This window comes from Ovis aries, chromosome 13, assembly GCF_016772045.2.
Source record: "Ovis aries strain OAR_USU_Benz2616 breed Rambouillet chromosome 13, ARS-UI_Ramb_v3.0, whole genome shotgun sequence".
NCBI lineage: Eukaryota > Metazoa > Chordata > Mammalia > Artiodactyla > Bovidae > Ovis > Ovis aries.
Window position 1 is genome coordinate 47,466,120 of NC_056066.1, and position 15,143 is coordinate 47,481,262.

At 42.0% G+C, this 15,143-nt stretch overlaps 1 protein-coding gene across 3 annotated transcripts in view; it reads right to left on the bottom strand.

Annotated features, from left to right (window-relative positions):
- Positions 1-1,499, bottom strand: part of GPCPD1 (glycerophosphocholine phosphodiesterase 1) — a 68,394-nt gene extending 66,895 nt beyond the window's left edge. For all 3 annotated transcript variants that reach the window (XM_012188684.5, XM_012188683.5, XM_004014343.6), the window contains exon 1: positions 1,350-1,499. The gene's annotated coding sequence lies outside the window, so the exon portion shown is untranslated. The remainder of the gene's footprint in view (positions 1-1,349) is intronic.
- Positions 1,500-15,143: the final 13,644 nt, after the last annotated feature.

The window sequence follows — 15,143 nt, forward strand, 5'->3', positions numbered from 1 at the left end:
ACATGCTGGGTTTTTATTAAGAAAGCAGTTCTGAAGATTTCATTAAGCCAGTAAACTCGTTAATCATCTTTCTACACAATGCCAGAAAACCATTCCAAATTTTTTTTCATCTCATCTAGATATTATTTTCATATACATTTACTTTTCCTGGTTAAGTTATACACAAAGATTTGATTCATCAACTTACTTTGTACATATCAAATTTTAGTCACTCTGCCACTGAAACATCCTTTGTGGTCATTATTTGAGTCGAACTTTCCTAATCTCATCTTGTCTAGAATATCAGTTCTCGCTAGTGATGCCAAGATCGGACCGAACCACGTGCAGTTTTACCTGTTTGTTTTACCTTATGTTACTTACTTGTACCCAGAATGTTAGGCGTTGTGAAAATGACTGATAGCTTGTATTTATTTCTCAGCTAAGTCACAACTGTCAGAAATGTAGCAAGACATGGGGCAGGGGTTGGGGGGGGGGGGCGCGAGGAGGGGCGGAGAAGGGGCGGGAGGGGAGTAGTGGATAGAAATTGGGCAGAAATAGGAAGGGCAACAGAAAAGTGTGAAGAAAACATCAAGCCCAAACATCCAGCCAGTTCCTCTATGTGTTACATCAGACTAGACCGCTGTCTCAATGGTGAAAGATCGCCACACTTCGTTACTGAATTCATGATTCATGCCTGATTTCCTTTATAACCCGGGAAGTGGGAAAGAGGGGGGTCGATGAACTAGGTTTTCTACCACAAGGTAATCTGAAGAGCTTGGAAAAAGTAGAGCTTTAGAAAAAGGGGCAGCTGTCTTAAAATTGTATCAAGGGCACTGATGTCTATTACTGGAACCTTTTCCTAAAAAAGTAAGGCACTTCGGTTTCTTGGAATAACTGAATTATACAAGCACGCCCTAGACTACTTGGATAAGCAATTTCAGAAAAACAGCAGTTGTCAAAACACTACGAATTACTTATGGGTGAAGTCAGAGAGTGGCGGTGAGCGAGTTCTGCGGCATTTACGTCTCTTCGCTCCCTAAATGGTTCTTCCAACACTTAGGTGGTCTCACGCTCTATGCATTCTGGTATCACCGAAAACGCTACAGAATTTTCGTACGGGAACTAAGCATTAGGCAGCAGAGCGTAATCGCCGCAGCAAACGATAAATACTGTAAACATGTGTAACCCACCGATTTACAGGAGCAAACCTCCAGGCCGCCGTTCCCCGACCGGCTGCCAGTCCAGGGTGAGGGATCCTGCCCACAACTCGCCCCCCGCCCCGCCGCGCAGCCCTGACAGCTCGGCCGCAACGTGAGCAACCGCCAAGGCCCCCGCACCGAGCGCCCAGCCCGCCCGGCCTCCCAGCTCACCTGCTGGGTCCACGGGTCAGCGCCACCACCGACGCCGCGCCCGACAGTCAGTGTCGCAGGCCCAGGTGCTGGGTACCGGCCGTCAGCACCTCGCCAGCACTCCCTCAGGCAGCCCGCAGCGGCACCAAGCTACAGGAAGCGGCTCCGCTCAAACCGGTTTCAGCTGCTCCAGACCAAACCGCCAGGCCACCTCGAGGGGCGGGGCCTGAGAAGCGGCGAGGCGGAGCCTGACGTCACGCCCGGCGCCCTCCATGCCAATGGATGGCCGAGCGTTGGGGGCGGGCCCGCGCGGTCCTGGTAAGGGCAGGCATCAGTGACTGAGGGCTACTGGGCATTCCAGGGGTCTCCGGCGTGGGCGAAAATTTTTCGGCTGACTGGGTCCAGCGGCAGAGGCCTGACCTGGGTTCTTAGACACCTACCTTGGTCCCCTAAGCCGTCCTAGGACAAACTAGAATGGAAGGTGGAGCTGAGATCCTGAATTGCGTCTTTTGTCCCATTGAAAAGCGGGGGGGATTAACAAGATTAACGTTCTGTGGAAACTATTTCGTTACAAAATGAAAAGCGCACTTGGACCAAATCTTTAGGGTTAAGAAGAATTGACAAACCTAAGATTGTTGAGAGTTTTTCCCTTCCTTATGTAAAGGACGGGATTCATACTCAAGTATCACCTGGTGGTTATTATCACAGTTGCCCTCTGGAGACCCTATCAGACCTGCCTATTCCAATTGCTTTTAAGGGCTTCCCAGGTGCAGTGATAAAGAATTCTGCCTGCCGATACAGAAGACGGCAAGAAAAGGGGTTCGATCCCTGAGTTGGGAAGATCCCCTGGAGAAGGAAATGACAACTCCAGAATTGTCTGGGAAATCTCATAGACGGAGGAGCCTCGCATTTTTACAGTCTATGGTATCTGCAAAAGAGTGAGACACAATTTAGCGACTCAGCAACAACAACGTCAATCGGCATGAATTGCATGTAACAAGACCCAGGTTATTCCTATGTAAAATAAAGCTTGAAGCTAGAAAGATTTACTCTCTCCTTTGATAGCTCCTTTGAGGGACTTCCCTGGTGGCTCAGACGGTTAAGCGTCTGTCCACAATGTGGGGAACACGGGTTCGATCTCTGGGTCGGGAAGATCCCCTGGACAAGGAAATGGCAATCCACTCCAGTACTATTGCCTGTAAAATCCCATGGACAGAGGAGCCTGATAAGCTACAGTCCATGGAATCGCGAAGAGTCAGACAAGATTGAGTGACTTCACTTTCACTTCGATGGTTCCAGGAAAAATTAATCAGCCAACTTAAACTGTTGCTTTCCAGCCTTCAAGGTTAACTGCTAGTTTACCTGTAATAGAAAATTGTTATCAGATTTCATTTAAAACGAGTGAGATTCCAACTCGAAAATTTCATAGTTCTATAGCAATATAATATATTTGTAATTATATTTTAAAAATCGAGTAAGATATCGAAAATATCTTAAGATACGGAAAAAGGACTCAAGAGCTAGCTCCAGCTGCAAATTGGTTAGAATGGTCCTATCGAAAAGACATTTGGGTTAGAGGCGCTCTAGCTTTTAGACAGCTCCTAGCTTTACAAGTAAGACTTTATAAATAGATATATTTGTTAATAAAATAAAATTTTATATATCGGGTGACTGAATTTTATATTTGATCTTGGATTAGCTCCCAGAGCATTTTTGACTGTTGTCTATTCAGTTAATAAATAATTACTAAGTGCCTGCTTAGTGCAAGATACAGGATGCAATGGTTTCTTGCTGTCACTAGTTTTAATCACAATTTTCATAAGGAATTAAGATTTCCTCTTAATTATGTACTATCATCTGCTAAAGTCAGCTGTTAACATTTCCTAATACCTTAGAGTTCATTTCATTCTTCTGCTGTTAGTCATACTTTAGTGATGAATTTCTTTCATATGTTTGCTTTTTTTAAATGTTTATACTAGATCTTTTTTTTTTTTTACTGTAATCACCATTTAATCAAGCCTAACGTTTATAGTTCAAATTGATGGATCGAAACCATGCTCTTTCCCTAAATCCTATTGAAATCACAGAAGAATTATACATATTTTAAAATCACCATCAGTGGGCCAGAAATTGAGGAATTTCTAAATTTAAAACAAGCCAGCAGCATTGGATAATTGAAAAACTGAGAACAGAGAAACGTGGACCTGCAAAGGGAAAGCAGGGACTCCTGGAGCTGCCCCACTTTACACAGCCTTGCTTAAAATTCTTATAATAATTCAACATATTTTAAATTATATATGCCTTGTTATGATTGCTATATTAGAGTAAAATATAAACAATACATTCCTTCCTCCTACTTCTGTGGAATGTTATAACTTTTGCAAGAAATGTTTAATGAGATTAACTTGGATCTTATCTCATTTAAAATATTTAATGTTATCTTATTTGATTAAATAATGAAACATATTTACTCATTTGTCCAAAATCAGCTGCATGATCTCTCTTTGTCTTTCATGTATTAATGATGGTAGTAGCATTGGTGGAAAATCTTCTAGACTTAGGTCCCACAGTTGAACTTAAATCCTACCCCTCACTATCTGTGATTGAATATAAATTTTTGGAAATTTTTTACTGCAATTGATGAACTTATATATATTTATTTATTTGTTTCCTCCAGGTCTTAGCTGTGGTACTAGGGATCTTCAGTTGCATCATGGGGGTGGAATCTGGTTGCCTGAGGGGGGATTGAACCCAGGCCCCCTGCACTGGGAGTGCACAGTCTTAGCCACTGGGCCACCAGGGAGATGTCTTCAAATTGATGAATTATGAGGCTTTCTTTCTGGACAAAACGATTAAGCCAATTTCCTTTCTTTCTTATATTTTGTAGAGGTGTTGCACGAAGGAACCCAGTTCTGACTCCATGTTCAGTTCAGTTCAGTCGCTCAGTCGTGTCCGACTCTTCGCGACCCCATGAATCGCAGCACGCCAGGCCTCCCTGTCCATCACCAACTCCCGGAGTTCACTCAGACTCACGTCCATTGAGTCCGTGATGCTATCCAGCCATCTCATCCTCGGTCGTCCCCTTCTCCTCCTGCCCCCAGTCCCTCCCAGCATCAGAGTCTTTTCCAGTGAGTCAACTCTTCGCATGAGCTGGCCAAAGTACTGGAGCTTCAGCTTTAGCATCATTCCTTCCAAAGAAATCCCAGGGTTGACCTCCTTCAGAATGGACTGGTTGGATCTCCTTGCAGTCCAAGGGACTCTCAAGAGTCTTCTCCAACACCACAGTTCAAGTGCACCAATTCTTCGGTGCTCAGCATTCTTCACAGTCCAACTCTCACATCCATACATGACCACAGGAAAAACCATAGGCTTAACTAGACGGACCTTAGTCGGCAAAGTAATGTGTCTGCTTTTGAATATCTATCTAGGTTGGTCATAACTTTTCTTCCAAGGAGTAAGTGTCTTTTAATTTCGTGGCTGCACTCACCATCTGCAGTGATTTTGGAGCCCCCCCAAATAAAAACTGACACTGTTTCCACTGTTTCCCCATCTATTTCCCATGAAGTGATGGGACCAGATGCCATGATCTTCATTTTCTGAATGTTGAGCTTTAAGCCAACATTTTCACTCTCCTCTTTCACTTTCATCAAGAGGCTTTTTAGCTCCTCTTCACTTTCTGCCATAAGGGTGGTGTCATCTGCATATCTGAGGTTATTGATATTTCTCCTGGCAGTCTTGATTCCAGCTTGTGTTTTTTCCAGTCCAGCGTTTCTCATGATATACTCTGCATTCAAGTTAAATAAGCAGGGTGACAATATACAGCCTTGACATACTCCTTTTCCTATTTGGAACCAGTCTGTTGTTCCATGTCCAGTTCTAACTGTTGCTTCCTGACCTGCAGACAGATTTCTCAAGAGGCAGGTCAGGTGGTCTGGTATTCCCATCTCTTTAATAATTTTCTACAGTTTATTGTGATCCACACAGTCAAAGGCTTTGGCATAGTCAATAAAGCAGAAATAGATGTTTTTCTGGAAGTCTCTTGCTTTTTCCATGATCCAGCGGATGTTGGCAATTTGATCTCTGGTTCCTCTGCCTTTTCAAAAACCAGCTTGAACATCAGGAAGTTCACGGTTCATGTATTGCTGAAGCCTGGCTTGGAGAATTTTGAGCATTACTTTACTAGCATGTGAGATGAGTGCAACTGTGCGGTAATTTGAGCATTCTTTTGCATTGCCTTTCTTTGGAAACTATTTTTTTTACTTCCTTTTATTATTATAATCATACTCAATGGCTTGCTTGGAGGACCCTGCCTCTCTGCTTGACTGTAAACTAAAGTGCCTTTGTTCAGCTGCTGGAGAGATAGTTTGTCCCTGCCCACTTGTGAATAGAAGAGATTAACACACCCCTTCTGAAGGGAGATGTTTTGCAAGACTGAAGATCTTTCCACTTTATTTCCCCACTGCATTTCCCTCTCTATTATTCTGCCTTTTGACTTTAGTTCCTCAATGCTTCTTTCTTTCCAGTCTGTAAGAGAACCTGGCATCCAGACCCAAATAAATTTGGTTATTTTGAGGCACTAGCTTGCCACCTTCTCGGTCTGCGGGCTCCCCAGTTAAAGGCTCTTCCTTACCTCAACCAGCTGGTAGCTCAGATAGTAAAGCATCTGCCTGCAATGCAGGAGACCTGGGTTTGATCCCTCGGTCAGGAAGATCCCCTGGAGAAGGGAATGGCAACCCACTCCAGTATTCTTGCCTGGAGAATCCCATGGATGGAGGAGCCTGGTAGGCTACAGTCCACAGGGTCACAAAGACTGTGGACACAACTGAGCGACTTCACTTTCTTTACCTCAACACCTCATCTCTTGGATTCATTGCCCTATCGTGTGGCAAGTAGAGTGAGCTTGAACTTGGTAATAGAGGTAGAAGTAAGCTGTTGCTAGTTTCATTTTTATTTTATTGAAATTACCTTTGTTGAGTTCAGGGTTTTTAAAATAAATTTTTAGCTGTGCTGGGTTTTCAATTTTGTGCTTGGGGTTTTCTCTAACTGCAGGGGGGTGGGTAGCATGGAGACCTACTCTTCTTTAAGGTGTGCAAGCTTCTCATTGCAGTGGCTTCTCTTGTTAGAGAGCATGGGCTCTAGTTGCACAGGCTCAGTAGTTGTCGTGCAGGGTCTTAGTTGACCCTCAGCATGTGGGATTTTCCCAAATCAAGGATCAAACTCATGACCCCTACATTCTTAACCACTGAACCACCAGAGAAATCTTGGGTTCAGTTTTTTCATATAAATTTTACTACAAAAAAAAGTTTTATGTGATATCAGTATTTTTTTAACCAAGTATAGCATCTACTTTTGTGGCCACTATTTTACCAAGTCTAATTTTGCAAGCCTTTATTTTTATCACAAAGTGTTGATTCTTCCAGCAATGGAATTCCCTGATGGCTCAGACTATAAAGAATCTGCCAGCAATGCAGGAGACCCAGGTTTGATCCCTGGCTTGGGAAGATTTCTGGAAAAGGAAATGGCTACCCACTCCAGTATTCTTCCCTGGAGAATTCTGTGGACAAAGGAGCTGGTTCAGTCCATGGGGTTGCAAAGAGTTAGATGGGATTGCAAAAAGTCAGACACTCATGATAAGTGACTAACGTACACCTGTACACCTTTGGTAATTTTAACTAATCAGCTTTGATTTGTGCTGAGTCTTCTCCCAGAAATATTCATTATGACGTAGATAAAAGATCATTTGGGAACTTCCCTGGTGGTCCAGTAGTTAAGACAAGGGACACAGGTTCAATCCCTGGTCAAGGAACTAAGATCCCACATGCCTTGGAGCAACTAAGTTCACACACTAAAACTACTGAAGTCCACACTCCAGAGACTGTTTGCCACAACTAGAGAGAGTCCATGCACCACAACAAAAACTCCGCATGATGCAATGAAGGTCCTTTGCACAAAACTAGGACTGCACCTGCGTGTGTCCCTGCTAAATGGTTTCATACTTCCAACCTGATGCAACACTGTGAACCGAAGCCTGCCAGGCTCCTCTGATCATGGAATTTTCCAGGCAAGAATACTGGAGTAGATTGCTATGTTCCTCCAGGGGACCTTTGACACAGCCTAATTAATTAATTAATTTTTGAAAAAGAGTGATCATTCGTACTTACCCCTTGATCAACCCGTGTAAATATTTTGAATATTCTCCTGAGATATTCCACAATCTCTGTACTGTCAGAATCTTTTACAGATTCAAAAGGCTATCAATTTCATGTTTCATTCACCTCGCAGGTGGCTCTGTCCCTTGAAGTTAAGGTCCATGCCTTTCATTCCCTCTGCATGAGTCCATGAGCAATTCCCAAGTTATAGAAGGCACTACCAATTCTTTAGCAGTGGCCACAGGATTGGTAAAGGTCAGTTTTCATTCCAACCCCAAAGAACAGCAATGCCAAAGAATGTTCAAACTACCACACAATTGCACTCATCTCACACACTAGGAAAATAATGCTCAAAATTCTCCAAGCAAGGCTTCAACAAAACATGAACCATGAACTTCCATATGTTCAAGCTGGATTTATTTTCTTTATTTTTTATTTTTTAAATTTTTATTTTTACTTTATTTTACTTTACAATACTGTATTCAAGCTGGATTTAGAAAAGGCAGAGGAACCAGAGATCAAATTGCCAACATCCATTGCATCAGCGAAAAAGTCAGAGTTCCAGAAAAACATCTGCTACTGCTTCTGCTAAGTCGCTTCAGTCGTGTCCGACTCTGTGCGACCCCATAGATGGCAGCCCACTAGGCTCCTCTGTCCCTGGGATTCTCCAGGCAAGAATACTGGAGTGGGTTGCCATTTCCTTCTCCAATGCATGAAAGTGAAAGGTGAAAGTGAAGTCGCTCAGTCATGCCCGACTCTTAGCGACCCCGTGGATTGCAGCCTACCAGGCTCCTCCGTCCATGGGATTTTCCAGGCAAGAGTACTGGAGTGGGTTGCCATTGCCTTCTCCAAGAAAAACATCTACTTCTGCTTTATTGACTACGCCAAACCCTTTGACTGTGTGGATCACAACAAACTATGGAAAATTCTTCAAGAGACGGGAATACCAGATCACCTTACCTGCCTTCTGAGACATCTGTATGCAGATCAAGAAGCAATAGTTAGAACTGGACATTGAAAACAGTCATTTCCTAGGCAGGTTGATAAGAAGTCTAGGGGTCCCCAAGGAGAGAGGGGTCTGGAATTCTTAAGGAGGAAGAAAGGACAAACTTTTTTTTCCCTCTACATTCCTTAGGATTATGTATCCTGCCTGAGGACAGTCCCTGGATTAAACCTTCTGGCTAATCTTGTTACCTTAAAATGTAAATTATGGGAGTAGGTCTGGTCTTTACAAGGATTATATAACAATGTATCCTGCCTGAGGACAGTCTCTGGATTAAACCTTCTGGCTAATTCTGTTATCTTAAAATGTAAATTATGGGAGTAGGTCTGGTGAGGTCTTTAAAACCTTCAGACATTCTTTGGAGAGTATATAACTCCATTGCTAACACTAGCAAGGGGGTACTCTTTCTACCCCCTTCTGATGTTTATGTTAGAAGCTTTCTCTATCTCCTTTATACTTTAATAAAACTTTATTACATAAAAGCTCTGAGCGATCAAGCCTCATCTCTGGCACTGGATTGAATTCTTCTCCTCCAGAGGCCAAGGATCCCAGTGTCTTTTTGTGGTTCAACAACAACCTTTCAACATGGAACAACAGACTGGTTCCACAATGGGCAAGGAGTATGTCAAGGCTATATATTGTCACCCTGCTTATTTAACTTATATGCAGAGTACATCATGCGAAATGCCAGGCTGGATGAAGCACAAGCTGGAATCAAGATTGCTGGGAGAAATATCAATAACCTCAGACATGTAGATGACACCAAACTTATGGCAGAAAGTGAAGAACTAAAGAACCCCTTGATGAAAGTGAAAGAGGAGAGTGAAAAAGTTCCTTTAAAACTCAATACTCACAAAAGTAAGATCATGGCATCTGGTCCCATGCTTCATGGCAAATAGATGGAGAAACAATGGCAACAGTGAGAGACTATTTTCTTGGGCTCCAAAATCATTGCAGATGGTGACTGCAGCCATGAAATTAAAAGACGCTTGCTCCTTGGAGGAAAAGCTATGATCAACCTAGATAGCATATTAAGAAAAGAGACGTTATTTTGCCAACATAGGTCCATCTAGTCAGAGCTATGGTTTTTCCAGTAGTCATGTATGGATGTGAGAGTTGGACCATAAAGAAGGCTGAGCACAGAAGAACTGATGCTTTTGAACTGTGATGTTGAAGACTCTTCCTTGAACTCCAAGGAGATCCAACCAGTCAATCCTAAAGGAAATCAGTCCTGAATATTCACTGGAATGGCTGATGCTGAAGCTCCAATATTTTAGCCACCTGATAGAAAGAACTGACTCATTGGAAACGACCCTGATGTTGGGAAAGATTGAAGGCAGGAGGAGAAGGAGATGACAGAAGATGAGTTGGTTGGATAGTATCACCGAATCAATGGATATGAGTTTGAGGAAGCTTCAGGAGTTGATGATGGACAGGGAAGCCTGGAGTGCTGTAGTCCATGGGGTCACAAAGACTTGGACATGACTGAGTGACTGAACTGAACTAATTCTTCATAAAAGGGACTCAGTTGCTAGAGTTTGTTCTTGCTGTTAATTTTTCTTTCATATAGAGATCAATTCTTTATGGAGGAAATCAAGGGAATTGCTGATTCCAAAATTTTTTAAGTGCTGCAAATGTGAACCTTTAAACCAATTTCAAATTGGCTGCTGCTTTTCTGGTCCATGCTTTCCTAGCTCTCAGTTGTTTCATCATATTGAAATGTCTGTAGCACCTAAGGTTCTGATGGTTAGCTCAAAATGTCTTTGACCTGTTTTTTTCACTGGTGAAGTGGAAATTTAAATACCATAGGTTATTTCAAATGAAGCTGCAGAAGGCACCCAGCCTCTGATTCAGTACCTGCTGCTACCTAAAGACTATGTCCCTCCTGAAAGTGAAAGTGAAGTCACTCAGTCGTGTCCGACTCTTCAAGACCCCATGGACTGTAGCATACCAGGCTCCTTCGCTCATGGGATTTTCCAGGCAAGAATACTGGAGTGGGTTGCCATTTCCTTCTCCAGGGGATCTTCCTGACCCAGGGATCAAACCCAAGTCTCCCACACTGTAGGCAGACACTTTACCATCCCCCCTAGACCTTCCCTATACCTCAATTCAATGAAAGAACTACCAATTTCAACGTATGTAAGAAGTTGATTGTAAGACAATACTAAGAATCAAAAAGTGTTGACCTTTAAAATATGTCATAATATCTTATATTTTGTTTCATTTTATTTAATGAAAGTGTTCTTTTATATCTATTTAGACACGAATTTTATTATATATCATTATTGTGCATATATGCATGAAAAGGAAAATATAAAAGAAATAAATTGCTTAGTTCAATACAGTCGCTCAGTCATGTCTTTGTGAATCAGTCCATGGAGTCTTTGCGCTGCCATGGATTGCAGCACACCAGGCTTCCCTATCCATCACTAACTCCCAGAGCTTCCTCAAACTCATGTCCATCTAGTTGGTGATGCCATCCAACCATCTCATCTTCTGTCATCCCCTTCATCTCCTGCCTTCAATCTTTCCCAGTTTCAGGGTCTTTTCCAAGGAGTCAGTTCTTCACACCAGGTGACCAAAGTATTGGAGCTTCAGCTTCAGCATCTGTCCTTCCAATGAACATTCAGGACTGATTTCCTTTAGGATGAACTGGTTGGATCTCCTTGCTGTCTGGACTCTCAATAGTCTTATCCAACACCGCAGTTCAAAAGCATCAATTTTTCGGTGCTCAGCTTTCTTTATAGTCCAGCTCTCACATCCATACATGACTACTGGAAAAACCATAGCTTTGACTAGAAGGACCTTTGTTGGCAAAGTAATGTCTCTGTTTTTTAATTTTCTGACTAGGTTGATCTTAACTTTTCTTTCAAGGAGCAAGCGTCTTTTAATTTCATGGTTGCAGTCACCATCTGTGGTGATTTTGCAGCCCAAGAAAATAAAGTCTCTCACTTTTTCCATTCTTTCCCCATCTATTTCCCATGAAGTGATGGGACCGGATGCCATGATCTTAGCTTTCTCCATGTTGAGTTTTAAGCCAACTTTTTCACTCTCCTCTTTCACTTTCAAGAGGTTCTTTGGTTCTTCTTCACTTTCTGCCGTAAGGGTGGTATCATCTTCGTATCTGAGGTTATTGGTATTTCTCCTGGTATTCCTGAAACATCTTCACATTTATAGTTCAACCATAAATAACATTGTAATGCCCTTATTTTCTAAACAATATTATCCAATAACATTAGTGGCAAAACATTTGTTTTAAAGTGCTCAAATATCATCAGCAGGACCTAAGTCACTGATACCAATGGCCAAGTTTTGATGCCATTGCTGGTTTTGTGCCTAAGGGAAGCTATCAACAAAGGTCTACAGATAATAGTCTGGATTCCTACTCCATCTTCAAAGGTCTTCAGGGAAAACAACGACATTCAAGTGTGTCTAGAGGCCAAGTATGTCAGGGCTGCTCCTCCCTGACTATCAGTGATTTCAGAGGTTAAATTTTTTAAAGGGGATAGTAGAATGGGTGGAATAAGGTAATGCCCAGCAGAATTCACAGAATTGTGGAAATTATGCTAATAGTTTTGGTAGAGTACCATTACCCATTTAACTTCCCTATCACGTTTTAAATTTATATAACCAAAAAGGGAGTGCTTTAAAAGCAGTTGTTTTAAGTAAACGGAAAAATTAATTAGAAAGCTTTGTCAGTTGCTATATAGAGTCTCCTCCACAAAAAGGGAGAATAGAATTACAATTTTCTCATTTTGTTGAAACTGGATACAATGAAGCAGCACAATCAAATGATGGGCAGAGGACATAACATTTTTCCAATGAAGACATACAGATTGGCCAACAGGAAAAGATGCTCAACGTCACTAATCATCAGGGAAATGCAAAACCGCAATGAGCTATCGAATCATGCCTGTCAGAATAGCTATTATCAAAAAGACAAGAGACTAGAAATCTTGGCTATGATGTGAAAAATGGGAAGTTCTTGTGCATTTCTTGGTGGTAATGTAAATTGGTAGAAAACAGTATTGAGGTGCCTCAAAAATTAAAAATAGAACTACCATATGATCCAGCTATTCCACTTCTAGGTATTCACCTGAAGAAAACAAAAATACTAATTCAAAAAGATAAATGCACTCCTATGTTCACAAAAATGAATGCAATTGTCAAATCATTATGTATTACTCCTGAACTAACACTATATTTCAGACTTTTTAATACACACACAAAATTTAACAGAAAATCCTGAACATTTTGTCTTCAGTCTGTTCCACTTATTACTATTTTCTTGTCTTTCCAAATGCCTCTGACTCTCGTGCATTTTGCATTACAATGGATCCCCCCAAAGAGTTCCCTTTACTGTTCAAACTGTTCCACAGTTGACTGGCTATCATTTTACCATTTTAGTGAAAATATTGATTGTCCACAAAATGAGCTGCTGTTTCAGGGCATATCCTTACTCTGAACAGAAAAAAAAAAAAAAAAAAAAACCAACCACTATCAGCACTGCTACCACACACAAGGGCCAAAAACCCAGCTGCTCAATCCAGGCTGGTGCCAGGCCAAAGAATGCTGGAACCAGAGTGAGGAAGGCAGGGTTTTGGCACTGGTGGTGCATCTATTATGTGAATGATTTAGATGGGAGATTAGCAGCAATAACCCTTCTGTCTGTTCTACTCTTAACTTGTTGTGCACCATACCTTTGTTATTTTACCTAAAAATGAAAACAAGACTGAGAACTAACACTTCATTGCTTTTATTTATTATATCCCTGTTTTGCACCCCTGTAATCCAGTCTTTTTTTCTCTAGATTTATTTAACTATCAGAATCTGCCTGCCAATGCAGGAGACCCAAGAGATGACGATTCAATCTCTAGGTTGGGAAGATCCTCTAGAGAAGGAAATGGCAACCCACTCTGGTGTTTTTGCCTGGAAAATTCTATGGACAGAGGAGCCTGGCCGGCTACAGTCCATGGGGCCACAAAGAGAAAGACACGACTGAGTGACTGAGCACATAGGCATTAAAAAAAAAAACTGAATAAATGACCTTTATTTAATACAAATATTATACCTATGATTAATGGTTAGAAGACTCAGTTATAGCGTGTGTAGTCAACCAAAGTTCATCAGAAATGGAAATTGTCTCCCAAGTTATTTCATTACCCAGCCAACTACAGACGTGAGTGTTAGTAACTTCAACTAATTAGTTGTTTTTAGAGATGTTTATTTTACTGGATTTGGAGAGAGAAGTTTCCTGTAGGGAGTTATTAGAGACAAGTTCTTTAGGAAATGACATCCTAGGCTGATAAAACTTATTAAAATCAGTGATTACTTTTTAGGTCTCAGACTTCAAATCATAGAGTAATTGAAACTGAGCAAGACTTGGGCCCTCCCAGGTACAAATCCTTCCACATTGCCTTTTCTCCTTTGCACAAAACAGGCTTTACTTGGCCTCCTTGACCTTCCTTAATTTCCAAAGGGCAGATTAAAACAGTTGTTAACAGAAAAGGGAAAAAAGTGAAAGTGAAAGTGAGTCACTCAGTCGTGTCCAACTCTTTGTGACCCCATGGATTGTAGCTCACCAGGCTCCTCTGTCCCTGGAATTTTCCAGGCAAGAATTCTGGAGTGGGTTGCCATTTCCTTCTCCAGGGAATTTTCCCAATCCAGTGATCAAACCCAGGTTACCTGCACTGTGACAGACTATTTACCAACTGAGCCACCAGGGAAGCCTTAAGCCATAAACCACCAGAAAAGGGAGGGAATGCAGAAAAAGAGGAGGGGCAGTCAAAGAAACAATAGTGTAGGGATGGGGCAGAATCCTGGCTCCTCCTCAAGGGGTATGCATTACAATGTATCTTTGAGCTCTTTTGCAGGAACTAAGGCCCCCACCCACCTTAAGAATCACCTGCAATTCAGGAGTCTGCCAGCAATGCAGGGGGCCAGGGTTCGATTCCTGAGACCCAAAGATCCCCTGGAGAAGGAAATGGCTATCCACTCCAGTATTCTTGCCTGGAAAATCCCGCGGACAGAGGAGCCTGGCAAGGTACAGTCCATGGGGTCGTATGACTTAGCGACTAAACCATCGCTAAGGCCCCCACCCAGGTGGAGGATGGAAACTTCAGGCTGAGCTCAAGATTTCTGGAACCACACCCTATTACCTCACCATCAACCAATCAGAAGAAAGTCTGCACACAGTGTGTGATAACAAAGATTCTTGACACCTTCCCCCAAATAATTAACTTTCTCTTTCTCCATTTAAAAAATTTTCATGGTCGACCAGAAACTTCAGAATTGGTTCCTGGACATGAGTTTGCTTTCTCCACAAGTTGCCAACCCCATGAATAAAGCAAGCTTTACTTTCCAACTAACACTCATCTATTGACAAAGTGTTTCTTGCATATTGACTTTCAAGTGGCAAATAGCCTAATTTGAGTTCAGTAACATGCCCAAAGCAGGCACCCACTACTTAAGGCAAACAGCCAAATTCTTTTTGTAGGAGATTAAAACTCATCTTGGAAATTTTAGGAAATTCAGAGACCTAAGAATTCTATAATAGCCAGAAATTTCTGTTTGTCTTCAAAACAAGAGAAACCTTCCTCTTTGTTTGCTTCATGTAAGGCTGGGGTGTGGACGAGGGGGTAGGGGGAAGGCAAAGAAAGCAAA